Here is a 13,481-nt window from a genome sequence, read left to right on the forward strand (position 1 = left end):
CCTGTTGATATGGCTGCACTTCCTGTTGATATGGCTGCACTTCCTGGTGCTGTGGCTGCACTTCCTGTTGATATGGCTGCACTTCCTGTTGATATAGCTGCACTTCCTGTTGATGTGGCTGCACTTCCTATTGAAACTTTTGCAAAGACCACTGCAACAAAAAAGAAAAATGTCAATATCTCTGTAACAAAAAAAATATAATGACTAAACTTTGGCTGATGATGTATCTTATGATTTACTAATATATGGATAATTTGATGTTTAAGGTGGAAATTCACTTTCGCTGAAATTTTCTTTTGAGTGTTGAAAACATTTGCTATGACTATGGGATCTTTGCAGGAATAGGTGAAGGTGTAAGTAAAGTTGTTTATATTCCACTTCTGAAGAAACGTGCGATAATCCTCACAGATCATTACCACAATATACAGAGAGCCATTAAAAGGATTCATAAGTCATATTGTTATGGTCTGGATGTCATGAGAGTGTTTAACTTTTCCGTTTTAAAGGTTTAACTGGGGATAGAAATGAATGCGCTATTAGTCACAGGTAAGAAAAAGACCAGAGCAATTACAAAATGTGAATGGATTTACTGAAACATAACATGCTTAATGCTAAAATACCATTTGCATTTATTAATGTGCGTCAATTAATTGCAGCAGTAAAGCCGAATGCCCACAATGCAGAGTACATGTGATTTGCCACGCAGATTTTCCCACGGCAAATCCGCAGCATAATACAGGACCAGCGAAGTAAATGAAATTTCAAGAAATCTACTCTACATGTTGCAGATTTTTTCTTCTGTGCGTAAGTTGACCTGCGGTGCATATTTTAAAATCCGCAGCATGTCATTTTATCTTGCGTTTCCACTTGCGAATTATATCTGTCTAGTGCTGAGCAAAATTGCACCAAAACTCGCAGCAGGAAAGCACACCGATTTACGCATCGAAACATAAAAACCTCACCGAAAAAAAACGTGCGATTAGGTGCGGTTTTTAGCTGAGAATTTCTTGGATATTGCTGCGGTTTTTGTGTGCGTATTTTACGCTGCAAAATATGCGACGTGTGCATGTAGCCATAGTGAGGAAAACGTAGCAGTCGCACCCATATTCATATAAAAAACAAAAATCGACACATGCTCCACGTCCCTTCCTTCTGTCAAACACCTTAGGGGGAGGGGGAAGACATCTAAGGGGTAAAACGGACAGGATCAGAGGTTTCTCTAATCCCGGCCCTTAAAGCGGAAGCCCGGCTGTCATATACCGCTCCTGCTGTTGCGATCTCAATGACATAGATGTATGTTAGTTTGTCTTAAATAAAGGTATTCTATGAGGTAGGTGTACGTCATTACGCAGGAAGGGGTTAATAAAAGAAAATGGTATTCGGGGATTTACTTTTAGGACGAAACACATTGGCTGTTAGGGTATGTTCACACGGCAGCGTCCGTTACGGCTGAAATTACGGGGCTGTTTTCAGGAGAAAACAGCTCCGTAATTTCAGCCGTCATGGCATGTTGAGGCGCTTTTTCGCTGCGTCAATTACGGACGTAAATGGAGCTGTTTTTCCATGGAGTCAATGGAAAACGGCTCCATTTAACGTCTGAAGAAGTGACAGGCACTTCTTTGACGCGGGCATCTATTTACGCCCCGCTTTTTGACAGCGGGGCGTAAAAAAAATGACCGTCGGAACAGAACATCGTAAGACCTATTCAAATGAATGGGCAGATGTTTGCTGACGCTATCGAGCCGCATTTTCGGACATAAATCGAGGCGGAAAATGCCCGAATTACGTCCGTAAATAAGCCGTGTGAACATACCCTTAAGGGGGATAGTTCCCATTAATGCACAGAGGTCTCCTGAACTCGTCATCTCCAGCATTTGTGTCCATATCACTACATTGCAAAGAACACATAATCTAGTCCCTGATAGGTCTAGGGTAGGTACGCCACTGTCAACTCTTATTAACATGTCAACTTAGATGTGATCGGGATTAGGGTTATCATGTGATCAGTATTAGGGTTAGATTGTGTGTCAGAAACACACAGGATCCGTTGTCAGCCGAGCCGTCAGTTCCGCCAGACTGACGGATTCAGTTTACAGTGGTGCTATGCAGCTTCTATGTATAGTGCATACATAGAAGCTGCAGCACAAAAAAGAAATAACATTAACACATACATTTCATTAAAAAGAAAGCTGCAAAGGTTCACATAGGCTTTCAAGCCACCCTCCAGTCTCAGGACAAAATGATAATTGTGATGGGGTATATGGAGTATTATTGCCTGGTGCCCTCCAGTTGCCTCCCTCTGCCGTGGATCCGCTGTTTATGGGTCCCCAATGTGTTGTCTCAAAATGGCTACAATGCTTCTCAGACGGAGTCTAAGACACTCCCTCTGTTCACGGATTGGACAGAACTGCTCACGTGAGCAATTCTGGCCAACCCGAGAACAGTGGGAGTGTCTCAGACTCATATTCTAAGAAGCACTGCAGCTATTTTGGGACAACACAGAGGGGACCCTAAAACAGAGGATCCATGGCAGAGGGGCACAACTGGAGGGCATCAGATATTATTGCTCCATATATACCATCATATTTAAAATGTTGTCCCTTGACTAGCAGGTCGCTGCAATTTTGGTTTTATTTTTGTAGGTGTGAACCCACTGCGGTAAAGTAAAGATTTTATTAAGGTATAGCATTTAGGCATGGCTGTTCCGGTTCTATATGTGCACCTCAATGTCATCAGAAGGGAGATTATTTTTCATTAGATGTTTGACTGCCTTACCTGCTCCGTATAGTGAAGAGCTACGTTCTGGGACAACAGCTTAGCTGCACTGCTTAATGGAAACTGAAGTGGACTGAAACCCCAAACATGTCTTATCAGTGGCTAAGGATGTTGATCTATCCCTCTCACATGCTTTAGGGCAGGGGTCTCAAACTCGGCCGGATAAGTGGGCCGCATATAGAAAAAATGGGAAGTTGACGGGCCGCATTACTTTCAAATTTGATACAATACAAAATTATTGTTAATCAACTAGTTATTTGAACTACTATAACACTATATTACTAGAATAATAATAGTACATTACTATAATAATACCGCTAGGTTTAAAATTTGAAATATTTCTCCAAGTGCTTATTTCAACAATCCAGCTTTCCAGTTTAAGTGTCGCTAAATGCAGTCCGGCGGCTCAGTTAGCACACATGTCAAGATTGGGCAGCCCCTTTTTAGATAGTGCCGCAGTGCCCTCTGTGGATGCTGCCGCAATGCCCTCTGTGGATGCTGCCGCAGTGCCCTCTGTGGATGCAGCCGCAGTGCCCTCTGTGGATAATGCAACACACCCCTAGATAAGGCCACAGTGCCCTCTGTAGATAAGGCCACAGTGCCCTCTGTAGATAAGGCCACAGTGCCCTCTGTAGATAAGGCCACAGTGCCCTCTGTAGATAAGGCCACAGTGCCCTCTGTAGATAAGGCCACAGTGCCCTCTGTAGATAAGGCCACAGTGCCCTCTGTAGATAAGGCCACAGTGCCCTCTGTAGATAAGACCACAGTGCCCTCTGTAGATAAGGCCACAGTGCCCTCTGTAGATAAGGCCACAGTGCCCTCTGTAGATAAGGCCACAGTGCCCTCTGTAGATAAGGCCACAGTGCCCTCTGTAGATAAGGCCACAGTGCCCTCTGTAGATACTGTCACACACCCACTTGTAGATAACGCCACAGTGCCCTCTGTAGAGGCTGCCACAGTGCCCTCTGTAGAGTCTGGCACAGTGCCCTCTGTAGAGGCTGCCACAGTGCCCTCTGTAGAGGCTGCCACAGTGCCTTCTGTAGAGGCTGCCCCAGTGCCCTCTGTAGAGGCTGCCCCAGTGCCCTCTGTAGAGGCTGCCCCAGTGATGTCAGGGGCTTGCCCAGAGCTGGAGTCCCAGGCAGAGCGCTAGTAGGCTCTTCCTGCGACTCCAACTGTGCTGCTGACATCACTGGGACACCTGCTCTGGGGAAGCCCCTGACATCATTGTCGATGTATGGACAGCGATGTCAGAGGCTTCCCCAGAGTCCCGGAGCAGAGCCGATAATAGCGCTCTGCCCGGGACTCCGCTCTGGGGAAGACCCTGACACACTGTCCATATATGGACAGCGATGTCAGGGAATTCCACAGAGTCCCGGAGCAGAGCCGACACCAGCGCTCTGCTCGGGACTCCGGCTCTGGGGAAGCTCCAGACATCGCTGTTCATATGTGGACAGCGATGTCAGGGAATTCCACAGAGTCCCGGAGCAGAGCTGACACCAGCGCTCTGCTCGGGACTCCGGCTCTGGGGAAGCCCTAGACATCGCTGTTCATATGTGGACAGCGATGTCAGGGAATTCCACAGAGACCAGGAGCAGAGCCGACACCAGCGCTCTGCTCCGCTCTGGGCAAGACCCTGACACACTGTCCATATATGGGCAGCGATGTCAGGGAATTCCACAGAGTCCCGGAGCAGAGCCGACACCAGCGCTCTGCTCGGGACTCCGGCTCTGGGGAAGCCCCAGACATCCCTGTTCATATGTGGACAGCGATGTCAGGGAATTCCACAGAGTCCAGGAGCAGAGCCGACACCAGCGCTCTGCTCCGCTCTGGGCAAGACCCTGACACACTGTCCATATATGGGCAGCGATGTCAGGGAATTCCACAGAGTCCCGGAGCAGAGCCGACACCAGCGCTCTGCTCGGGACTCCGGCTCTGGGGAAGCCCCAGACATCCCTGTTCATATGTGGACAGCGATGTCAGGGAATTCCACAGAGTCCAGGAGCAGAGCCGAAACCAGCGCTCTGCTCCGCTCTGGGAAAGACCCTGACACACTGTCCATATATGGGCAGCGATGTCAGGGAATTCCACAGAGTCCCGGAGCAGAGCCGACACCAGCGCTCTGCTCGGGACTCCGGCTCTGGGGAAGCCCCAGACATCCCTGTTCATATGTGGACAGCGATGTCAGAGAATTCCACAGAGTCCAGGAGCAGAGCCGACACCAGCGCTTTGCTCCGCTCTGGGAAAGACCCTGACACACTGTCCATATATGGGCAGCGATGTCAGGGAATTCCACAGAGTCCCGGAGCAGAGCCGACACCAGCGCTCTGCTCGGGACTCCGGCTCTGGGGAAGCCCCAGACATCGCTGTTCATATGTGGACAGCGATGTCAGGGAATTCCACAGAGTCCCGGAGCAGAGCCGACACCAGCGCTCTGCTCGGGACTCCGGCTCTGGGGAAGCACCAGACATCGCTGTTCATATGTGGACAGCGATGTCAGGGAATTCCAGAGTCTCGGAGCAGAGCCGATACTAGCGGCTCTGTGTCCCGCGGGCCGTAGATGACAGCCCCAGGAGCCGCATGCGGCCCGCGGGCCGCGTGCTTGAGACCCCTGCTTTAGGGTATGTTCACACGGCAGCGTCCGTAACGTCTGAAATTACGGGGCTGTTTTCAGGAGAAAACAGCTCCGTAATTTCAGCCGTAATGGCATGTTGAGGCGCTGTTCGCTGCGTCAATTACGGACGTTAAATGGAGCTGGTTTTCCATGGAGTCCATGGAAAACGGCTCCATTTACGTCTGAAGAAGTGACAGGCACTTCTTTGACGCGGGCGTCTTTTTTACGCCCCGCCTTTTGACAGCGGGGCGTAAAAAAAATGCCCGTGTGCACAGAACATCGTAAGACCCATTCAAATGAATGGGCAGATGTTTGCCAACGCTATCGAGGCGCATTTTCGGACGTAAATCGAGGCGTAAAACGCCCGAATTACGTCCGTAAATAAGCCGTGTGAACATACCCTGAGGGTATGTTCACACGTAGTCAACAAAAACGTCTGAAAATCCAGAGCTGTTTTCAAGGGAAAACAGACCCTGCTTTTCAGACGTTTTTTTACCAACTCGCATTTTTCGCGGCGTATTCACGCCATTTTCGCGGCGTTTTTTACGTCCGTTTTTGGAGCTGTTTTCATTGGAGTCTATGAGAAAACAGCTCCAAAAACGTCCAAAGAAGTGTCCTGCACTTCTTTTGACGAGGCTGTATTTTTACGCGTCGTCGTTTGACAGCTGTCAAACGACGATGCGTAAATAACAGGTCGTCTGCACAGTACGTCGGCAAACCCATTCAAATGAATGGGCAGATGTATTTTCAGACGTAAAACGAGGCATAATACGCCTCGTATACGTCTGAAATTTGGCCGTGTGAACATACCCTCACAAATGATAAACTCACTCAGTCTTCCACATTCCACACTAGTTTTGTGAGTTTTGAGATTATCAGATAGTTCTGTACCATAAAGAAAGGCTGGACTATCTGCTGCTGGAATACAAAGTCATTGTTTGCTATTATTGCAAAATCACTTTCACTAAACAATGGGACAAAACCTGGCATCAGTCCTGTGTTAAATACTTAATGGGAAGGAAAACAAAATCTCGTTTTAGCATGACATAGTAAAAGTGGAGCGTACAGCAGAAGACATAAGAATTGGCAAATCTAATGTAGCTGAATTACCAAAAGTGCAGGGAACGGCGAGCATTATTCTTAAGGGGTTGTCTCACAAAGACGACCGTAGTTGGCCCAGGGGAAATGTAGTATTACATACCCGACATTCAAACTAATGACTGGGTCCACAAGAGCTCTTTTTGAGGATGGGGAGTCTGGCTCATAGATGGTGGCCCGCATGGGTCATATGGAAAAGGGTTGTCATCCTAAGACAACCTCTTCTGTGCGCACAGACTCGTTGGCATTCTGCGTAGTGCCATATAATGCCTCCATGAGCATAGTTGCCAATATTTGAATTTTTTTTCCATGGAGACTGGTGTGGCGGCTTTGGTGGATGTGTCTTATGGGGTGTGGCTTATCTGGTGGGTGTGGCTAGTGGGCGTCACTTTCTTTCCAGAATTTCTGAATACAAATAAACGAACAAAAATGTCTGCAATAGTTTGGCTGACAACTACTATGGTGGCCGGTATCTCTATCTGGTTATCTGGTTGTTTACAGTTAGTTGATGTCTCACTTTATCATTAGGACAAGGTGATATGTGCTGACCACTACTGGCAGCGTAAAAACCAGCGTAGATAGTGCCACACACAGTGCCCCTTGTAGATGGTGCTCCACACTGCCCCCAGTAGATAGTGCCACACACTGCTTCCTGTAGATAATGCCACATGGCCCCCCTGTCGATAATGTTACAGTGCCCTCTGTAGATAGTGCCACACATCCCATTTTTAGATAGTTCCACAGTGCCCTCTGTAGATAGTGCCACACAGCCCACTCTGTAGCTGGTGCACACAGCCCCCCTCTGAAGATGGTGCCACACCGCCCCCTCTGTAGCTGGTGCCACACAGCCCCCTATGTAGCTGGTACAACACAACCCCCTCTGTAGCTGGTGCCACGCACTCCCCTCCCTTGTAGATGGTGCCACACACCCTTTCCCCTCCCCTGTAGATAGAGCCATTGCCGATGCTCTATTCGTGTATTCCTCTTCTGGAGGAGCCACTGACGTCACTGTCCATTGTCACTGTCCATGTATAGTGAGGTCGTCAGGGGTTTCCTCTATGAGCGGAATCCCCGGCCAGAGCTTAGTTTCTGATCGGCTTTCCTCGGGAAGCCCAGCGAACGTTGTACGGACTCATAGACTTTCTATTGAGCCCATGCACCGCTCCAAGGAAAGCCGATCAGAAAGAAGCGGCATAGTGCCCAACTTTTCATATGTCAATGACATGTCAAAAGTTTTTTGAAAGTTTAGTTACCCTTTAATATTGATGGCCTATATTTAGAATAGGCCATCAAAGTTTGATTGGTGTCCAACCTCCCTACCCATCAGCATAATGAAGGATCCTCACCCACATCCACTTCATTGTTTACATAGGCATGGTGACTTGTCCGTACGAGCAGCTGAGTCTGGTGCTGCAGCTCGTCCCATTCACTTGACCTTGTCATTCTTCCCCAAGCCAGACAAAGTGATTGGCAGCTTTTACTGTATGGTTTTGTGTATATATAGAGTTGTAAATTACTGTGTGCGAATGGGGGAAACAGGTATCGGATCAAATCAAAGAAACCTATATATCCCTGATCTCACAAAATAACATAGCACATATACAGAGCAAAGGTAAATACACTAAAATGGAAGCTTCTACGAGTCCAATCTCTGATGTCACTTATCCAGATGTATACAGTATGTAAATGGGTTCAGAGCTATGAAGCGTTTACACTCCGATACCACACATAAAAATGTTTAAAAGTTTTGTTCCATGAACCTCTCACCACTCCACATGTATGGTAGGTATAGTCCCTTTTTTTCCCCTTTTCGAGGAGTTCCCAATAAGGAAAGCGTACTCTCCCACTGTTGTCTAAGAATCCCCTCAAGGGTCAAACTTCAGTTATCCTTTGATGTTATTCATCGCAGTTGATGCGTCTTACAATAGGACACTATTACACCTGCAGACAAAAATGTGGTTGTCACAGCACAGGAGAAAGATGTAAAAATACTGGGTGCAAGCCTCAGAGGGACCCAATCCAAAGTCCCACAGCAGGTATCCACAGACAAAATAGAGACAGCACTTCCGAAATACATAGGAATTTATTCACACACCAGTGCGATGTTTCAGTCCAGTCGGACCTTTCTCAAGCTGGTGGACCAACACCAGCAGATGACACGGCTCCCAAACTATCATTGACTGTGGAAACCTCACACTGGACCGCAAGACACTTGGATTGACGCCTCTCCACTCTTCTTCCAGACTCTGGGACCAAGATTTCCAAATTAAATGCAAAATTGACTTTCATCTGAACACAGGACTGTGGACACTGAGCAGCAGTGTTGGTCCACTGTGTTATATCAAGTCCAGAGTCAGCGCAGCGTCTAACAGGACATTTCCCAGCACTTCATGCTTCTCCCTGCTGACAAGCTTTATGGAGATGCTGATTTCATTTTCCAGCAGGACTTGGCACCTGCCCACACTGCCAAAAGTACCAACACCTGGTGTAATAACCACAGTATCACTGCGCTTGATTGGCCAGCAAACTCGCCTGACCTAAACCCCATAGAGAATCTATAGGGTATTGTCAAGAGGAAGATGAGACACCAGACCCAACAATGCAGACGAGCTGAAGGCCGCTATCAAAGCAACCTGGGCTTCCATAACACCTCAGCAGTGTCACGGGCTGATCGGCTGCATGCCACATTGATAACACCTCAGCAGTGCCACAGGATGATCACCTCCATGCCACGCCGCATTGATAACACCTCAGCAATACCACAGGCTGATCGCCTCCATGCCACGCCACATTGATAACACCTCAGCAGTGACACAGGCTGATCGCCTCCATGCCACGCCGCATTGATAACACCTCAGCAGTGCCACAGGCTGATCACCTCCATGCCACGCCGCATTGATAACACCTCAGCAGTGCCACGGGCTGATCGCCCCCATGCCACGCCACATTGATAACACCTCAGCAGTGTCACCGGCTGATCACCTCCATGCCACGCCGCATTGATAACACCTCAGCAGTGTCACCGGCTGATCGCCTCCATGCCACGCCGCATTGATAACACCTCAGCAGTGCCACAGGCTGATCACCTCCATGCCACGCCGCATTGATAACACCTCAGCAGTGCCACGGGCTGATCGCCCCCATGCCACGCCACATTGATAACACCTCAGCAGTGCCACAGGCTGATCACCTCCATGCCACGCCGCATTGATAACACCTCAGCAGTGCCACGGGCTGATCGCCTCCATGTCACGCCGCATTGATAACACCTCAGCAGTGCCACAGGCTGATCGCCTCCATGCCACGCCGCATTGGTAACACCTCAGCAGTGCCACAGGCTGATCGCCTCCATGCCACGCTGCATTGATAGCACCTTAGCAGTGCCACAAAATGATCGCCTCCATGCCACGCCGCATTGATAACACCTCAGCAGTGCCACAGAATGATCGCCTCCATGCCACGCCGCATTGATAACACCTCAGCAGTGCCACAGGCTGATTGCCTCATGCCACGCCGCATTGATAACACCTCAGCAGTGCCGCAGGCTGATCGCCCCCATGCCACGCCACATTGATAACACCTCAGCAGTGCCACAGGCTGATCACCTCCATGCCACACTGCATTGATAGCACCTTAGCAGTGCCACAGGCTGATCGCCTACATGCCACGCCGCATTGATAACACCTCAGTAGTGCCACAGAATGATCGCCTCCATGCCACGCCCCATTGATAACACCTCAGCAGTGCCACAGGCTGATTGCCTCCATGCCACGCCGCATTGATAACACCTCAGCAGTGCCACAGACTGGTCGCCTCCATGCCATGCCACATTGATAACACCTCAGCAGTGCCACAGGCTGATCGCCTCCATGCCATGCTGCATTGATAGCACCTTAGCAGTGCCACAGAATGATCACCTCCATGCCACGCCGCATTGATAACACCTCAGCAGTGCCACAGACTGGTCGCCTCCATGCCATGCCGCATTGATAACACCTCAGCAGTGCCACAGGCTGATCGCCTCCATGCCACGCTGCATTGATAGCACCTTAGCAGTGCCACAGAATGATCGCCTCCATGCCACGCCGCATTGATAACACCTCAGCAGTGCCACAGACTGGTCGCCTCCATGCCATGCCGCATTGATAACACCTCAGCAGTGCCACAGGCTGATCACCTCCATGCCACGCCGCATTGATAACACCTCAGCAATGCCACGGGCTGATCGCCCCCATTCTACGCCACATTGATAACACCTCAGCAGTGTCACCGGCTGATCACCTCCATGCCACGCCGCATTGATAACACCTCAGCAGTGTCACCGGCTGATCGCCTCCATGCCACGCCGCATTGATAACACCTCAGCAGTGCCACAGGCTGATCACCTCCATGCCACGCCGCATTGATAACACCTCAGCAGTGCCACGGGCTGATCGCCCCCATGCCACGCCACATTGATAACACCTCAGCAGTGCCACAGGCTGATCACCTCCATGCCACGCCGCATTGATAACACCTCAGCAGTGCCACGGGCTGATCGCCTCCATGCCACGCCGCATTGATAACACCTCAGCAGTGCCACAGGCTGATCGCCTCCATGCCACACCGCATTGGTAACACCTCAGCAGTGCCACAGGCTGATCGCCTCCATGCCACGCTGCATTGATAGCATCTTAGCAGTGCCACAAAATGATCGCCTCCATGCCACGCCGCATTGATAACACCTCAGCAGTGCCACAGAATGATCGCCTCCATGCCACGCCGCATTGATAACACCTCAGCAGTGCCACAGGCTGATTGCCTCATGCCACGCCGCATTGATAACACCTCAGCAGTGCCGCAGGCTGATCGCCCCCATGCCACGCCACATTGTTAACACCTCAGCAGTGCCACAGGCTGATCACCTCCATGCCACACTGCATTGATAGCACCTTAGCAGTGCCACAGGCTGATCGCCTACATGCCACGCCGCATTGATAACACCTCAGTAGTGCCACAGAATGATCGCCTCCATGCCACGCCCCATTGATAACACCTCAGCAGTGCCACAGGCTGATTGCCTCCATGCCACGCCGCATTGATAACACCTCAGCAGTGCCACAGACTGGTCGCCTCCTTGCCATGCCACATTGATAACACCTCAGCAGTGCCACAGGCTGATCGCCTCCATGCCATGCTGCATTGATAGCACCTTAGCAGTGCCACAGAATGATCGCCTCCATGCCACGCCGCATTGATAACACCTCAGCAGTGCCACAGACTGGTCGCCTCCATGCCATGCCGCATTGATAACACCTCAGCAGTGCCACAGGCTGATCGCCTCCATGCCACGCTGCATTGATAGCACCTTAGCAGTGCCACAGAATGATCGCCTCCATGCCACGCCGCATTGATAACACCTCAGCAGTGCCACAGACTGGTCGCCTCCATGCCATGCCGCATTGATAACACCTCAGCAGTGCCACAGGCTGATCGCCTCCATGCCACGCTGCATTGATGCAGTAATTCATGCAGAAGGAGCCCTGACCAAGTATTGAGGGCAGATACTGTACATACTTTTCAGCAGGCCAACATTTCGGTATTAAAAATCATTTTTGAAATTGAGCTTATATAATATTCTCATTTTCTGAGACTCAAATTTGGGGTTTTCATTAACTGTTACCATAATCATCAACATTAAGAGAAAAAAAATGCTGGAAATAGATCACTCCGTGTGTAATGAATCTATAATATTTATGAGTTTCAGTTTTTGAATTGAATTACTAAAATAAATTAACTTTTTGATGATATTCTAATTCATTGAGAAGGACTAGTAGGTGTACACAAAACAATACAAGATTTTTCATAAAGATTTGTTTTTGCAAAGTTGCTTCATTATTTATTTTAGATGCATTAAAGCAGTAAAATAAAACAACAAGCTGTTGCAAAATGTTTCACATCCTTCAAAACTTTAAGGCCTGATTTACACAAGCGTGTGCGTCTTGCGCGCGCAAAAAACGCTGCGTTTTGCGCACGCAAAAGGCATTTGACAGCTCCGTGTGTCATCCGTGTATGATGCGCGGCTGCGTGATTTTCGCGCAGCCGCCATCATAGAGATGAGGCTAGTCGGCGCCCGTCAATGTCCAAGGTGCTGAAAGAGCTAACTGATCGGCAGTAACTCTTTCAGCACCCTCGACAGTGAATGCCGATCACAATATACAGCAACCTGTGAATAAAAAAAGACGTTCAAACTTACCATGAACTGCCTGCTTCCTCCAGTCCGGTCTCCCGGCCGTTGCCTTGGTGACGCGTCCCTCTCTTGTCATCCGGCCCCACCTCCCAGGATGACGCGGCAGTCCATGAGACCGCTGCAGCCTGTGATTGGCTGCAGCCTGTGCTTGGCCTGTGATTGGCTGCAGCTGTCACTTGGCCTGAATTGTCATCCCGGGAGGTCGGACTGGAGGAAGGAGCCGGGACTTATCGGTAAGTCCGAACTTCTGTTTTTTTTTACACGTATATGTATATTGTGATCGGAAGTCACTGTCCATGGTGCTGAAACAGTTTAAGTCTTTCAGCACCGTGGGCAGTGACTGTCTCCTGACGTCGCGTACCCGAACATTTTTTGCCGGGTTCGGTCAAAACGAGTTCGGCCGAACCCGGTGAAGTTCGGTGCGCTCATCTCTAATTTGACACTCTGTTTGGATGTTTGTAAACAGAAAAGCACGTGGTGCTTTTCTGTTTACATTCATCCTTTTGACAGCTCTTGCGTGATTTTCGCGCATGCAACGCAGTAGCGTCCGTGTGGCATGCGTTGTTTTCACGCACCCATTGACTTCAATGGGTGCGTGTTGCGTGAAAAACGCACGATTATAGAACATGTCGTGAGTTTTACGCAACGCACTCACGCTGCGCAAAATTCACGCATCGTCTAAACTGCCCCTAAGAGTAATATAGGTGCGTACGACACGCGTGAAAAGCACGCGCGTCGCACGCGCGTATATTACGCTCGTGTAAATGA

This window comes from Rhinoderma darwinii, chromosome 11, assembly GCF_050947455.1.
Source record: "Rhinoderma darwinii isolate aRhiDar2 chromosome 11, aRhiDar2.hap1, whole genome shotgun sequence".
In the NCBI taxonomy this organism is placed as follows: domain Eukaryota; kingdom Metazoa; phylum Chordata; class Amphibia; order Anura; family Rhinodermatidae; genus Rhinoderma; species Rhinoderma darwinii.